This window comes from Desmodus rotundus, chromosome 11 (genome assembly GCF_022682495.2).
Source record: "Desmodus rotundus isolate HL8 chromosome 11, HLdesRot8A.1, whole genome shotgun sequence".
Classification (NCBI taxonomy): domain Eukaryota; kingdom Metazoa; phylum Chordata; class Mammalia; order Chiroptera; family Phyllostomidae; genus Desmodus; species Desmodus rotundus.
In genome coordinates this window covers 17,598,377-17,615,702 of record NC_071397.1, presented here as the reverse complement: position 1 = coordinate 17,615,702, position 17,326 = coordinate 17,598,377, and the positions used below count along the sequence as shown (strand labels likewise).

The 17,326-nt window shown below is 44.2% G+C and overlaps 1 pseudogene; it reads left to right on the top strand.

Moving 5' to 3' along the window:
• Window positions 1–1,181: 1,181 nt before the first annotated feature.
• Window positions 1,182–11,997, top strand: LOC112302396 (glutathione S-transferase alpha-4-like; annotated as a pseudogene).
• Window positions 11,998–17,326: the final 5,329 nt, after the last annotated feature.

Sequence of the window (17,326 nt, the reverse complement as noted above, 5' to 3'; positions counted from 1 at the left end):
GATGTTATGTCGCATATTAGCAAAATAGAAGAGAAATAATTCGTAATAGAGTAAAAACAGACAAACTTTAAAGCTGTACTGAAAGCCTTGGTTGTGCCCTGAAGCATTATATACTTAAAGCTAAAATAATGCTACCTCTTCCCAAACTAGCAAATTAAAATTCTGTGGGGAACACAGTGTTATCTGGGAGAGTTTTTTATCTTAGTAACAAGTTTTGACTTGCTGTTTGTAATGCATGTAGACCATTCTGATCCATTGGAGAAGCCAAAGTAAATGTCAAAAAGTCATTTCTATTGATAATAGATTTAGGATTGACACCTTGTATTCTGACCTAAAACATCTGCTAAAACTGGCAGCCCCTTCAATCAACCCCTTAAATTTTTTATGATCGAGAAAATGCAATAAAGGCCTGCTTTTTGCCTAACTGTTCAAACAAATGAGAAAAATGTGTGTCGTTCTGCCTAAATTGTCCAGAATGACTGTTAACATCACCAGTAAAATTTCACCCCCAAAAGATAAGCTGCTCTCCCGATGCTTGTACACAATAGATAGGGGCATAAGGCAAAGAATGAAGAGAAACAAGATCAGAAAGACTGTTAAAGCCGGAAGAAACAAAGAAATTGTCCATTTCTGAACCAAGGCTTCACTTTATAGATGAGGAAACTGACAGACCTGCCCTAGGGCAGCGACCCATTGTGCATATCCGGTACTTTGTTAGAACTGGGAATCGAAGGAGGCCTCACTTAAAGGGGGATCAGAAAAACGATCTCACGTGGGAAATTCACTTATAATTCCCCCCAATTCTCTCTGCCCTTCCCCTTCTCTATTCGTAGCCACGCACCACTTCGGCATGCCACCAGTTGCTCACCCTACCTGCTCACCCTACCTTCTAAACACCAAGTCCTGCGATTTGTGCCCACCAGCAGTCCCCGGGGAGAATAACCTAGCCAGCCACACACTGAGCCCCAGGGGCAGTTTAGCTGGGTTTTTATTCTAGACTCTGCTTCTCCAACTTTATTTAAATATAAGTGCATCACCTGGGGATGTTGTGCAAAATGCAGACTCTGATTCGGTAGGTTGGGCCCAGGGACTGAGACTGCATTTCTAACATGCTCCTGGGTGGAAGTGAAGCTGCTGGCCCAACACACTTCTGGAGAATGCCTTCCCCTCCTTTCGGAGGCATGTGTGAATGCTGCTGCAACCTGGAGATGAGCAGATGTGTGTGTGCTTATGTGTACATGCATGCAGGTGTGTGTGTGTGTGTGTGTGTGTGGCATTTATTGAGTCCATATCGTGTTCAGCAATTTGCACACATCTTATTTGTATCTCATAACTAACCAAATTAATTAGGAACTTTGAACTTTGTGGTACAAATGAGGAAACTGAGGCTCAGAGAGGTTAAAATCTTGCTCAAGTGAGAGACAGAGCTGAAATATGTTTTTACTGGTGGTTCCCAGTAAATGTCCCCTTTTCTAAAAGATTTGGGGCATATTTGTTACCCAAGGAGCACACTCCGACTATGCAAAGGTTGCCATGCCGTCATCGCTGCCTTCTGCTCACCTGCCTTAGGCGTGGGTACCTGGGGCTGTGGGTGGGGAAACGCACCCCACTGCTCATCTCAGGTGAAGCTGCACGCAGGTGAAGTTTGTGAGCCTGGCAGGTGAGTCTCAGTTCCCTATGTTGTTGGACCCGATGTAGACGCACCAGGCAGGTGAGTTCAGGATTCACGTGTTGGTCGAGCTTTGAAGAGATGGGAGTGACTTTATATTCAGCTCAAAGTCTCGGGTTCTGGGTCTTTCTGCAGCTTTTTCTCAGAGCGTCTGCATTTGGGTGAGTTCCGAATGAATGCACTGCTCCTTTGTTTCCTGCCCCTCGTTCCCACGGGGAAGTGAGCTTTCTGTTGAGCCTGTTCTTCTAAGCTTGACAATGTATTTTTTTTAAAACAACGAGAATAATTAGGTTTTCTACTTGAAGCATAAACACACTTAATCTTCCATATTGCCACACTGGTTTATCCTAGTCTTTGTTGAAACTCATTAGAGGTTGAGTATAAAGGATTAAAGGACTTGGTTTTTGTCCTCAACCTACAATGCCATGGGGCAGGGAGGAGTAGGGCTCAGAGAAACAAACATTTATATACAGGCCATGGGCAAAAGTAGGTTTACAGTTGTTCATATGGGAAATAGCACAATAATTAATATGTAATAATACAAGGGTAAACACTTGCTCCACATACTCACAACTGTAAACCTCCTTTTGCCCCCCCCATATTCCCATTCTGGAATGCTCTGTTCAATTCCTCTATACCATTTTGTGTTTCGACTAAACACTTAGTTGGCTCTGACTCACCTCTGGTTAGTCTGGATGCTTCCATCACTAGATATAGAGAGGTTTGTAAGGTTTTTGATGGTAGGAACTACATGTTATTTATTTTTGTGTGCCTGGAGTGCCTAACCTAGTACTATATCCATAGCAGAAGTTCAACAAATGTTTGATGTTGAAAGAATGAAAGATCAAAGACAGAAATTTAAGAAACCGGTGTGTATCTCAAAGTGCGCATTGAGGAAACAGCTGCCACGTGTCTGGGTTGGTTCAACCAGAGATGGAAGAGCTACGCCTTCCGGGACATTCCCTCCTTGTTAGAATTTTGCAGTGAAGAATTTCCATCTGGTTCTTGGGGTGTGAGATCATGAGAGGTAACCGGTCCCTTCTCTGCACTCAGTCCTTTTAGCCAGAAACAGCCCTTCCGGGGAGGGGTCGGGTGTGGGGACTGGAGTCCTTAGCCAGCCCTGGCTCAGTTCTCCATCATCCCAGTTTAGAAGCCACAGAGCCTGCTGAGGCTGAGAGAGGAGGAATGTAGCTGGTTGGCCAGAGCCAGCTATTTATGGGGCACACCAACATTTGTGAGATTTTTCCAAGAGGTAGTGGCTGGTTATTCACAACTAGAGAAAAAAGTTTCCTTCATTTGGACCAGAAAGGGAGGGTTGCTAAGCTTCAAGCTGAGGTGGGGTCTCCATTCTAACCCTGGGCTTTTAGGGCTCCCTCGGCACTGTTTACCGCTTGGTGGGGAGGGGATGATCCTGTCCCTTGTAATCCAGTTCTGAGTTCCAAAGTTACAACCGTCCATCCCCCAGGTGCCCTGAGAATGTGCAAGGGGCAGGCTGAAGGGAAGTGCGGGAGGCTGTGGGCACAGAGCTGGTATGTAAAATTCCAAAATATACTTTCAGGTAACAGTGAACCACGAAAGCGCTTGTTATGCTCATAATCACACAATGAAGGCAAAAGCCACACCAGATATCACTTTTTAAATATCTTGTACAACATGGAGTCAGATTCACAGAAGTTTTAGTTCCCTTTTACAAATATCAATCGCATTTGATTGCATGTACATCCTTTAATTATTAAACAATGATCCAGAAGGTTGAAGGGGAGGGAGAAAAAAGGGAGAGGAATTTGACTTAAGATGTTCTCTAGTTCTCATGGTTCACATCCACTTGTTCTTGGTGGTTTTAACAGATTAACGGAAATCATTTTATCAGGTCACAGTTTTAGAATCAAGATAATAGAAAAGATCCAAATTTGTAGGGATTAAAGATGTCTTTAACCCCTACAAATTCCCCAGAAAAATTTCTCACACTGAGAGAAGACTAGTACTTTCAAATTTCTAACAGCCATAAGGTTATTTTTTTCATCTAAGGAAACCTGGGTGTCGTTGCTGATAATCGTGAAATTGACAAATTATTGTTTAAGGAAAACATTCAACCCGCAGTCAGCAGTCCTGCCATTTACAAACTGTATGACTTTGGGCAAGGCCTTTAACTTGTCTGCACCCTGCCTCGTTAAAAAAAAAAAAAATGTTTAATTAAAGTATAGTTGACATAAGCATCCTCTTTACCATAAAATGAAGATAATCTGTATGGTTGTAGACTGCAATGTGCCAGTCGATCTTACTGAGCGGAGAAGGCCCACTCACCCCTCCCCCAATTCTTGTCCAGGAACTTTATTGTCTGGAATCCCCCTGGAGCTCCTCTTCTTCATTTCTGCCCGCTTTACCACACACAAGGACAGTCACTGGTACAGGGAGGGGATTAAGTACTCACATACATATTGAATAAATAAATGACTGTGTCTCCATAATCTCTTCCATGACCACCCTGGCAGCAGTGCTCCCTAGGGCCTCTGAAATCCTCCAGCCCTCTCTGAGACCGTGAGGCTGCAATTGCACCTGGGACACCCTCCTGGCCATTGCTGTTACCTGTGAACAGAAGGCAGAGAGGGACAGCAGAAGGGTCACTGGCCCGGGAGGCAGCAGGCCCACTTCTGCTGGCTTAGCTGTCCCTGACTCTGTAAGTTTGGGCAAGTCACATGTGCCTCCCTTGGCCTCTACCCTATCATCGTCTAACATAGGAGTGAATTAAACTAAACAATCTCAAACATGCTTTTCTGCTCTCTTGATCTGAGGTTTTTAAAAAAGTCCTTCAGAAGATCACTGGGTCCTCGTTCTAATGGACATTGTATCACTCATAAGCAGCACAGCCCTGCTTTAGAAGCTCCTTCAATATTGAGCAAATGTAGACCGTTTAGGAAATTGAGGTCTTGCAGTATTAATAACAGTATTCATATTTCCAAAGCATGGCTACCAGCACAGTCTTATTCCTACTCAAAGAAACTCAGTAGGATGGGCAGGACAGGTGGTGCTCCAGGGCAGAAAATAAGCTCAGGGAAGGTAGAGACTTGCCTAAAGCCATCCACCTAGACAGGGACACTGGTCCCCCGACAGCTGCTACTGGTCCCTGCACCGGCATTCTCCTCACCACCTTCTGCCTCTAACTAATCAATTAGCAAAGTAGTGAAATTGGGGAGATCAACTGTGGCCTTTGCCAATGCACTAGTGAAGTCTGGTTCCTATTCTCAGTCAAGTTCCTTAATCTTAGCAATGTGTGGGTGTAAATGAAATTTAAAGGCTATTCATTTTTTCAAGACCTCATGAAAAGAGCAGAATTTATAGTATATTTTTAAATATATTTTTTTATGTAGGCAGTCACTCACAAAGAAGAAAATTTGATTTTACTAAACATCGACTTGACAGTATTTAGTATCTTACTAATGTTATTTCATTTCATCCTTCAAAATCCTGCTAGATGTATATTATTATGATTTTTGAGAAAAGGAAGCCGAAGCTGTAAGTCATTGACTTGAAGTCACATGGCCGGAAGGGGCCAAAGCTGACGTGCAGGCCCCTGTCTGCCAGGGTTCTTACCATCACATCCTCTTGATGCTGAGTGGACCCAGAGTGATAGATACCCCATGTACTTTTTAAAAAATGCAGACTCCCAGACTCCACCCTGAGTCAGAATATCTGGGAGGCAGGGCGAGCATTTGTAACAACCCACCTCTCCCTGGTGATTCTTATACACCCTAAACTTTAAGATGCAACCATAGTACATGTAGAAAGTCCAAAAGAAATACTAACTACCCAACACACAAAAATGCATGAAATCATCCAGCAAATCTCAAATTTTCCATTAAGCAGATGGAAGGCATTTTCTCAAATAGCTGGGGTCTTTAACTCACCACTTTGGACGAAGACTAAAAATCATTCAACGAAATTGGAAGTGGACACTTTTGCAGGCTTACCACAGCCATGGAAGGAGCGAATCATAACCTTTCCTTGTTCAAACCACAGACGGATGCCTGCTCTTTGGCCAAGTGCCTCTGGTTGAAAGTGATGGGATGATGCTGACACAGACTAGAGCTGTCCTCAGCTACCTGGCTGCCAAGGACCACGTGTATGGGAAGGACCTGAAGGAGACAGTCAGGTACCATAGGGTTCATGCCCATACTTGATTCTTACCCAGGCCTCTGTAGGTGCCGACAGAAACCTGGTTCAGGTATAGCCTTTCAGCCTGGACTGAGGGGAGAAGGCCAGGGAAACAAAGGGGAGATGTAGTCTTGCTATACTCAGCATGACTTACACGTAACGCCGAATAAATACTCTAGACTTCTTTGACTACTCATAGCAGTCTGCATTCAACATTCTCATATTCTCTCCCCACTCCCAACAAAATATTTTCTCATAAAATGACCTGGTATTCTACATGAAGGTGGAGATGAATGACTTGGTAAATAAATATTGACCATTTTTTAGCAATGACCTATTACCACAAATAATGCTGTGTAGCATATCTTGAAGCCCAGTGACTTAATCAGCAAGCATGTATTATTCCTCTCCAGTCTGCGGGTCATCCGGGTGGTCAGCATATCTGAGCCAGGCTTGACTTATCTTGGCCGCACTCACTCATTTGTCTGTAGTCAACAAACAGCCAGGAGGCTCTGGTGTGGGGTGTTGGCTGCTGATTGATTGGGAAGCATCCTGAACATGCCTCATGACAGCTAGGCAGGGCTCTAAGAAGGAGAGCGAAAGTACACAAGGCTTCTTAAATTCCAGGCTCAGAACTAGTACCTTATCAGTTCCACCTCATTCTATTAGTCAAAGCAAGTCAAAGGGCAGCCCAGGAAATAGACCACATCTATTGATGGAAGAAACTGCCAAGTTTTATTACAAATACTACAGGGTATTTGTGGCTATTTGGGTGATTAGTTTAATTTCATAGGAGCTATGTAGACAAGACAAAACAGAGACAAGTATAAAATTTTATCTGAATTTGGCATCAAGGGGCATTTTCAGTGACCCCTTATATCTTATCACCATGAACATAGCTATGATGCAATGGTCCATAAACATAGAAGACACGGTAGAAGAAAGGCCCAAGCTCAATTGTTCAGAAAAAGGAGAGAGCATTACATAGAAATGAGCAAAGTCCACAAAAAGAGGCAGCTCACCCCAACATTTCCAGAGCTCTACCTTTAAAACTGACCTAGTCATTCTAATCTGCAATCCCAAGGGCATACACCAAGAGAAGCAATTTCAAACACACTGCATGAATAGACTCCTTTTATAACAATGTAAACAGGTACTAACATGCAAAAGCAGTCTGTTTCTCATTGTTTCAATGCATGTTTTTTATTGTTTTTTTAAAATACTCATGGCTCTTTTCCAAGATATGTGTCCTAAGCTATAGATAGCGTCATTAATCTTCTTTTCTCCAGGGTAGGCATAAACTTTAATAGGCCAAAGTAAGCAGGCTAGATGGCAATGTAACAGGAAAGAGAAAGGATTGGTAACTCAGGACAAGGAAAGTAAAGAGGAAAACAAAGACCAAGAAGATGATTCCACTTGTTGGACAATTAGCACACAGTAGGGGGTACACACAACCCTCAGTGAGTGTGCAAACTGGTTGCAGACACAGTTAGCACAGCATGGCTGTACCAATAGGCCAACAAGCAAGGGTAATGTATCTACTATTAGTAGTTTTTTAATAACCTTTAAAAAAAGGTGTCTGTCAATGCCAGGAAAATTGTGAAAAGAATAAAAGGAGCTGTTTATCTGACCTGACTAGGAAAGTAAACTTCTTTCTCAGCCGGCAGGTCAATGGGAGACATGCTAAATCACATATGTATCTTCCAAGTGAAAAGGTCCTGGTATGAATTGTTTTGCATTTTTGGTAAACATCATTCAGTTCACTCTTTAAACCCCTAATAATGTAATTATTCGTTTATAGGAGATTTCCACTCAGAGGCACTCATGAATTCTTTCACATATCCCTTTATTATTCAGTAAACATTTCCAGAGTCCCTACTCTACCAAGGTCCCTCAGCTGGTTCTGGTTTCAGAAGTCATTCCTGAGCATGGAAACCAAGAGGGGGGATCGAAAGTCATTTGCCCCAGTTTCTAGTTGCACCATGAAGTTGCCCATTAGGAAACTCCGCACTGGAGGCTGCTTGTGGGAATGAGTCAGGCTGTGTTTGTTTTCTCGGGATCAACGTGTACGCCGACGGCAGCCTGGACCTCAGGAGGATGATGGATGATTGCGCAGGAGGAGATGGAGATGGAAGAAGAGGAGAACGTTGCTTTCATCATGACCAAAGCTAAACCCAAAAGGTGGGCAACAGGGATCCAGTCTGGACCTCTGTGAGGCCTCGCCCAGCGGGGACCAGCAGTATGGCAGTGCCGTGATGCTCCTGTGACCCAGGATCCGGGTCTACGACAGCTGTGTGCTCAGATCTCGGGGCCGTGGGGGGCTGGGGGCGTGGAGCTGACTTTATGAGGACCCTCCAGCCCTGCTCTGGTCGCAGAGAGGAATTGGGGAAGGGAAGGGAGAGACTGGGAGGGATGGTGGGGACACAGCAAGTTCCTACACCCCCCCCAGGCTGCAGGGACCTAGGACTTCACATTTCCGGCTGCTGCTAAGAATATTTAGAAGAGTATCTGAAAAGACAGAGACCATATTAGAGCTTTTCTACATTTGGACTAAAGCTTTAATAAGGATTCTAGAATAAATGACACGTATAATTATGGAACGTCCAACAAAACCGAATTAGAATAAACCAAGTACACCGAAAGGCATTTCTGTTATGATTGAAACAAACAAAAATGATCAGCTGAAGGTCTTGTCATCTCGACTTCACTGTGTCAAAAGTTTTTTACGCTTAATACTGTCAGCTAATCATGCCTCAAACAAAAGACAAAGCCTCTTAAAGTGCCAACTTTTCTGAAGTCATTTTGGAGTGAATACTAATTACAAAAGTCTTCTCAGTACCTTTAATTCTGGTAAGGTTCCCAAAAGAGAGGGCAGTGGGCCGTGTGATAATGAAGACTTATTAGCACAGGGCTCCATAAACAAAGGTTTGCAGGACAAAATAATTCTGTGGCATAATTTTAAAAAATTCCATCTTAGACTGAAAAAGAATCATTTAATTTTGACTGAACCATAATGAAGAGTTCTACCAGAACCTCAGAGTACTAGACAAGCGAGTTCCTGTTTATTTGGGGACAATGCACAGTGATGTTCAGACACCTTTCATTAAAGAAAACCAACTAGTCTGAATATTTGAGTTACAGCTTTATCGTACTGCTGATTTTGAAATCTGTGTGGCCTAACCAGCATTTAAAAACATCTAAATTTAAATATCTACATTTAAAATAATTCATTTACTCAAATCAGGATCAAACTCAAATTCATTCATTGCAATTAGCCAACTCATAGTATTTTAAGCCCCTTTTAATTGCAAGCTCCTTCTTGCCTCTCGCTCTCTCTCCTCTCTCCTCTTGCATTCATCTTGCTGAGTTTCTCACAGTCTGGATTTTACTAATTGCAACCTACTCCTTTATTCCCTAGCTCTTCTGTCAACCGGAAGTTAGAATTAGAAGCTTGACAGGTTCTGATTCAATGTCCTTTGGTCAGACCACTTCACTGGTGGTGTTGTGTAGGCCATTAGGAAGCACATATTACCTGGTTGTCGCTCTTCTCGTGACTAAATGGGATTGATGATCAATGCCTAGAGCCACTGATTTATTAGGAGGTGCAAATGTTGATATCCCAATCCTGTCAGCCGCTCTTCATTTATCAGCTGGAATCCTTTTATAAAATGACTCTTCCCCTCCTAATATATTTGGTTACTCTGGGGTACGGTTTTTGTGGGAAAGTGGGATAAATACTACTTCCTTTTTATTCGCCAGGTTTGGGCTTCTTGCATCCCATCGGTGACTTATCTGTACTGTGTCTCCCTACACTGGTGGGTACACTTTCACTGAACCAGCTCCAGTCTCATAACAGGGAACCCCACTCTGGCACTTCACCACCCAAGACATCTTGATAGGCACTGACAAATTTCCCCCCAAATGGTGCTGACTCACAGCAATGTCTGGGAGTCCTTGCCAGCTTCTGGAGGATTATCGAGAAAAAGACTCTCCAGCAAATTTGATCTGTGTGTGCGCTGTGTTTCGCCAGGCACAGCAGTCTTTACTTTTATTTGATATTCTTTGTCATTTTTCATTCTGCAGATTTTGAAAGACCATGGAGAGGATTTCCTCGTTGGCAACAAAGTCAGCTGGGCAGACAGACAACTGTTAGACATACACTATTTTAGTGGTGGAAGAGCTCAATGCTTCTATTCTCTCTGACTTCCCTCTGCTAAAGGTAGTGTGTTTCGTTCACACAAAGCCCAGGGGGGAAATGAATACAAACAAAGATGGAAACAAAATGTGCCTCCAGGTCAATCTCAAAAGAAACTTAAGAAGACTGTTTTTTAAAAATCATTATTTTATTCATTTTGGTAATTTTCTCCTGCTCATGTTATAAGATGATTAGAAAATAAAATCTTACAAAGGGAGAAAGAATAGATTGTTTTGATTTCTAGCATAAACATTTAGTGTGTTTTTCATTTACGTGGTGCTTCCCATTATTTGTTTGTTTGTTTAGTACTTGGAATGTGTTTTCCTGAGGAAGTAAGGGTAACGAGTCCCTGTCGTTTCCTTCCCGCCTACCAAACAACTCTGCTCCCTGTAGCCCCCCTGATGCCAGGGTCCCGGGATGTCCCAGGGCTGCCTGGAGCTTCTGCGTGGGTGGCTCCAGCCCCTCTCTGAACCCTGCCTGCCTCTGTTCCAATTCCTTAGAACCATTTTATCTAACACGTGACCACAGGTTTTATAAAATTAGCCTTTTTTGCTTATTACAAAAGAAATGCAAGTTTATGTAGCTACATTACACATTTGTATAAACCAAAAGGAGAAACATCTAATCATCTAAATGTGATTACATGCTATTATTTTAATGTTCTCTCCTCTCCCCAAGTAGGATCATACTAAACATTTTTGTGGCCTGCTTTTAACATTGTTTCAATGATCAGAAATATATTTACATGCCAACAAATATTCTTCTGCGATATAGTTTTATTTTGTTTTACTAGGCAATACAGTCACATCTCTCTGAGAAATCAGAACTATGTAAAAAGGGCATAAATGAAGAAATCTCACTCCCACCACTGCCCTCCCACATTTCCACTCCTACCATCCTTTTACTGCTTTCCTGTGCTCGCGTCCACTGTTCCTATTTATGCAGATGGAGCAAAATGAATACATATTTATCCCCCATTTTACTTAAACAGTGCCCTGGGTGATGTTTTCCCCTAAACAATGCATTCTAGAAATTTTCTCCTGTCAGTGCAGGGACCGTCCTCTTTCCTTTTACATGTAACATCATTATAAATTGCTGGCTTACAGTTTTGTCTTGGAAACCCAGGTTATTTCTAATTTTTCACCCTGCTAACATGCTTATAGTTATTCCTTTGAGAGCATCCTTACTTGTTCCCTTATAACAAATTCCTAGAGCGGGAATTGATAGGTTAAAGAATTTTTTTGACTTTTAACGTGCACTGCCTAATTATGACAGTGATTTCTTTTTATTAAGCTCATTTAACTCAGGCTATACATGCCAGCAATTGTACTACCCTCCCCAGGAACATCAGCAAACAGGTGCTGAGGCATTAACTCAGATCCAACACACTGGGCTCCATACACTGCTGGTCTAAGCACCCCCTTCTCATGACAAATTTCTGAATTTTCTTAAAGGATGTGACCACTACTGAAGCCCTGATTTTGCTGCTCCATCCATTCCAGGCATTTAAAACAAGAATCAGCAGCATCCCTACAATTAAGAAGTTCCTTCAGCCCGGGAGTCAGAGGAAGCCGCCCCCGGACAGCCACTGAATTCAAGGGGCACATTCTGCGGCTCCAACAGCAGCAGGTCTTCAAAGGACAGCGGCCACAATCCAGTCGCAGCAATGGCAGCGCCCGAGCTCCCGGTAGATTCTAGGAGTAAAGTGTCTGAAAAGAACAAAACCACACTGCCATCAACAGCAAATGCCCATTAGATGCAGCATGAAACCATGAGGATCCGTGAACGTTTTTAAGCTTGTCAGTTGTGGATGATGGGGGTAACTTATCTGAGACCACTGCGCAAGTGAACAGGAGGCCGGTACCTGTCAGGCGGTGGCCTGCAGGGGGCCCTGTTCTCGCCGTCTGTATCCAGATCAGATCCACTGGGGAAAGGGCCAGCAGAGCTTTGCGGGGCAGGGTCTTTCCAACCCCCGCCCTGATGCTGTACTTGGGATGGAAAAAAGTGGCAAGTGACAAATTGTCAGGAAGGGGATGGATGATGCTAGTAAATCCTGAGGGGAAGTGTGGCGGACAGAGACTGTCCTGGAATACCATTTTCAGAGTCTGGTTAGAAAAACAACAACTTTGGCAACTAGACAGACAAGCCTGCTCCACCTAACACAGCCACCAAGACTGGATTTGCTTTGGTGAGATAATTCCAAGAAACACTGAGATTTAGATATACCATATTTTTGGACTATAAGACACCTTTCCCCACCCCCAAATTTGGGAGGAAAGGGGGGTGCGTCTTATAGTCCAAATGTAGCTTACCTGGCTCTCTGTGGGAGGGGGGCACAGTGACAGTAGAGTGGGGTTTTCCCCCTATTTTCCTGCTCTAAACTCTAGGTGCGTCTTATGGCCCTGGGCGTCTTATAGTCCGAAAAAATATGGTAACCAAAGAATATTTATACAAATTGACCCAAAGATTCTCTTGATTTCATATGTTTTTTAAAATGCATTTTATTTAAGGATGACAATTGTCTTCCCAAGTTGTGGAAGCTCAGCCACACATCAGGGCTCTAGTGAGGGATGGAGGAGCTGAGAGGGGGTGTTACAGGCACAGATGTGGTTCCAGCTGGTTAGTCTCTGGTCTGGAACAGGGCCCCTGCCAGTGACTTGGGGTACAGATTCCACCAGCTCTAAACTGCTGCTGGACATCCCACGCAGGCTTGATCAGATTTTGAATATGTGTCCATGTACATCCTTCCTTATGAAATGACCTAATGTCTCACCAGCTCTCAGGGCCACCACGGGACATGACCTTCCCACACCACACACTGCACCACTCACTGAGATGATGGACTGAGTCCTCAGCAGAGTTTTGACAAGTGGAGCCATTCAGCATCCCCCACCCCAGCCCCATGAGGTCCTGCTCCCAGCGTGGTCAGATCCCAGCCTGGGGATTCCATTTAGCTAATCATCCCTTGTCATTCCCGTCCTGACAAAGCCAAGGCCAGCTAACATGTGATGAATGAGACAGAGGGGTGGAAAGGGCTTCTCAGAGGAAACCCTGCCCCCCCACCCCCTCTGTGTGAGATGAGTTTTTCCTCTGACTTCCATCAGAGCCTAGAGTCTGATCTTGTAGAAATTAAGTAGAAAAAGAAAAACAAATTATTTTTTAATGATTCAAAATTGTAAGCCAATTTCTTGGTAAATAATTCAAAGAGTTTAGAAGGCTTATACAGTGAAAAATAAAATCATCCCCCCACGCCCCAGATGGTTTTTTAAAAACAACCACTTCTTAGACCTTCCCTCCTTGCCCAGCTGCCTAAACAAGCTCCAGGCCTGGCCCCGAGCTGGCGCGCTCTCCCCAAGCACACCCCAGGTGTGCCCAGGGGCACCTCGCAGAGGCACAGTCAGCCAGAGTTTGTAGTTTCACCAGCCAAGCCAGCTCTCAACCTCACCCCAATTTCCTGGCTTGGACTCTGTGTTCATCACCGCTTTTCTTACAGATTTTTCTGCAGGGCTGAAGGTGTGTTGGCCAGCCATCAGGAGCATTCTGATCCTCCTGGGAATTATTTTCTTCTTGCAAAATAACGTGTATCTCTGGTTTGTATACATGTCTCGTGTGTGTGTGTGTTGCAGTAAAATATGCATAACACAAAATTTACCATTAACTCATTTTTAAGCCTGGCCCTACTGTTCATCTCAATAGCAGAGGAGGGTCAAGGGTTGGGATGAAGCCACATTGCTATCAGACTGTACATAACAGGGGAACTGGTGCAGGGTGGGGGGCAGGGGGGGGCAGCACGTGGAGCTCTCCAGTCCTACTTTAAGCAGGATTATTGATTGACAGGGCTGTAATGTTCCTAGAAGTAGCTGCTATTTCCTGGTACTCTAAATGTGCCCCCCCCCCCTCATTCCTCTACAATTGCAAAAGAATCCAATCATCTAGTCAATTCAATTGTTTCTCCTTTTAGGACTCGGTGGTCAAACTTAAAGCTACAATTTAGTTGCATTTGTTACTCCAGAAGGCATCATAGAGAAGAGCTTCATGTAGTGATAAAGCATCCTATGAAGTACGAAACAAGACAGAAGAGTCGAAAGACTGGAAGGGATGCTAGAGTGGAATTGCATGACACCCCTAGAAACACATCTACCTATGGGGAGGGACGGCCCCAGTCTCTCTCAGTGTGGCCCCCAACCAGCAGCACCTGGGATGGTGTTAGAAATGCAGAGTCTCAGGCCCTACCCCAGAACTACTGAATCAGAGTCAGCATTTTAACAAGATTGCCCTGTGATCTGTGTGCCTGTTGACGTTTTCGACATAGGTTTGTATTATTATTCATCTTTCCAAGTCTTGGCTCCCCAGGGAGAAAGCTGTTTTCCCCAGGTGTGGGAATTTCCTATTTCCTTTTATCTCCTACCTGCTGTCTACATTATAGACACCATCAAACATTTACTTTAAGGGCAGCCTAGGGCCCTGCCTCCAACTCAAACAAACCAGACCCAAAAGGCACTCAGGAGTAGTGTTGCTAAGTTTAGGGGGTGGGGGGCAGGGGGGAAGGCATCCAGTTAAATTCACATTTCGGGTAAGCAATGCGAATTTTTCGTATAAGTATGTCCCAAATGTTGCATGTATCCTGTATTTTATCTGGCAATCCTACTCAGGCATCAAAGTCCTGGGCTGCCCTCTCCACGCTCCCCCATCTCCTCCTGCTTTATGTTTGAGAAGCTCACTTTCTTCCAGGGGTAGCGCCTTTGGTTCCCGCTCTCTTCAAGTCCCACATTGTGGCTGGCTTTCTCTCTGCACCATGAGTGAGAGGCACACAGCAAAGATTATGACTTCAGAAAAACTTGGAATCTGGCTGGCTGGGTGAGTCGGCAAATTTTATCTTTCAGAGCCCCTGTCTCTTTATCTGTAAAATAAGGGTACCGGTTTTCTCAATGCCGTATAGATAGTGCCTGGCCCAGAACACATCTGGTTGCCCAAACTCCCTGGCTGCCCTTGGTTATCTCTTGATAACTGGATCGATCCTTGGGCAACCCTGGCAGGCAAGGCCCGGTTGTCCTTGGTTTCAAGTTCTCGTCCAGCACCAACTCCAGAGAACCGAATGTGAACGGCACTAACAATGTAAACCGAAGCTGTCCTTCCACAGCAGCTGTCACTGTTCGGCCATGAATTCAGCTCGATTTTGGCAGTTCCTGAATTGAAAATTTAAAATGAGATCCTTCATTCAAGTTGCTGCTAAGAAAAATGTGGTAATTATATGGTGGCTATTTCTGCAACTACAGCAACATTTTGCTTGAAAGGAAATAGTGTTTAACCATCACCAAGCAACGAGTTTTCATTTTGGTGGTCTAAGTCGCATTTCCAACTAAAACACGTTTGGGGGACTGTAAACTCCATGCGTTCCCCAAAGAGCTTGTACTTTTTCTCCCTTTGCTCCTAGTAACCGCTACGGCGGACACCACTAGAGGTCAGCAGAGGCAAGAAGGTGCATTCTATTCAAATGATAGGACGTGGAATTTTTCTGTAGTATTTTTTTCCAAAAGGGGAGAAAAGCTGAAATTCGAGTATAGGTTTAATCTTTATTTTCACTAGGCTTATTACATAAGTTGTATGTATATTTGAATATTGAGGCGGATGTCTTCCAGAGGGGATTTTGGAATCAGTCTTAATACTAGAGGATTCTGATTCATTTTAAAAGAGTATTAATTAGTAAGTGGAGTCTTAAAAAGAAACCAAGGAGTAAGAAGAGATTGAAAAACAGACTGATTACTTTGCTAATAAAGAAAAAAGGGGGGAAATAAATAATAATAAAAGAACTCCCTGAGAGATGCAGGGTTGCAGACGTAAATAGCTATAGGGGGCTGTGGCCAGTGAGTGTGGTGGGCCAGTGGGGGCAAGTGCCTTTGCTCGGGAAGTTTGTGGGAGTGACGGGCAGTGGGCAAGGCTCCGCGCCCTTAGCGGATGGGCCCACTGCTCAGCTCCGTCCTACTGCTGACGTAGCTGAGCATGCCCAATTGCCCCGCTTTTGTTTTTGGTTTTTTTGAAGTTTTACTAAAGAAGCTAGATATCTAGATGTTTATGTGAAATCACCCTGCTTTCAGTGTTGGCTTCAATGTTTAAAAAATAATGAGCAAGTCGAACAGACTGGGACAGACGTGTGCCCATGAATGACCGAATGAAGGACCGTGGAGAGCCTACCTCTTACTAAAGGTAATGAGATTAAAGATAGACTATCTTTAGATAGATAGATAAACTAAATCCACATAGATAGATAAGCTAAAGGTAGACTGCAAGACTGTTATAAGAGCAGGGTGATGTAAGACACACTTAACAGTGGGTTTAGGAAAGGTGGGGATGAACAGAATGGACACCCAAACAATCAGAATGGAACTCAGCCCTACACAGCCACGGAGGTGGTTTCTGCCCTGGGTCAAACAGCCTGGGATGGGACTTCAACGAGGGGTATTCAGCCCAGTCTTGGGTGGAAGGGGAGGCTCTCTCGTCCAGGTGAGTCTTCAGTGTCAGCATTACCATGAGAATAAAGGAGGGGGAGTGCAGGCGTGGGACGGATAGATTGACAATGTGCAGAAGCATTTTGGAGTTTTGTAGTCCTGCTGTTACCACATGAACTAGGAGGAGGCTTGAATCATGTGGAGCCCCTGCAAGGCTCTAATATGGAGTGTCAGGAGGCCCAGTTTGCACTATAGGGGTGAAGTTTGTGCAGAAGGGGCTTGGTGAGGAAGGTGAGGGATTCGGTTGCCCATCCTACAGCATTCCAACAGTTTTGCTGGGGCACCGCCCTCTCATGGGGTCAGGGAAACTGGCCCGTTCTCCGTTCCATCAGTGAGATTTGATGAATCGAAGACAGTCATGGTCAAGTACTCATGCATTGGCATGCAACCTTGACTGAGGACCTAAAAGAGGAGTCAGCTGAGGGGCTAGGAGTTGAGGCCTGTGGCCGTAATTGTGTGACTAAAGTCGTGACCCCGATGACGTAGCCAACACACTTGCAGAATCCTTGATGACGCTGTTGTGTTGCCAAGGTAATCAAACCACTTCTGGAGGGGCTTCCAGATTTCTTGCTGAGTTATTATATTCTTTATTGCTAAGATGCTTTTGTTTGAGTTTTCTCTTGCTTGAAGCTGAAGGCATCTTTAATATGTAGACAGAAACAGAGGGCGGGGACTCTGGTCAGGAGCTTCTGTGAGGACCCAGCTGAGTGATGATGGGGCCAGTACTAAGGCAGAAGGATGTGAAGACAGAGACAAGGACATAGACTCAAAACATTGAAGAAAATCAGCAAACTTGGTGGGTAA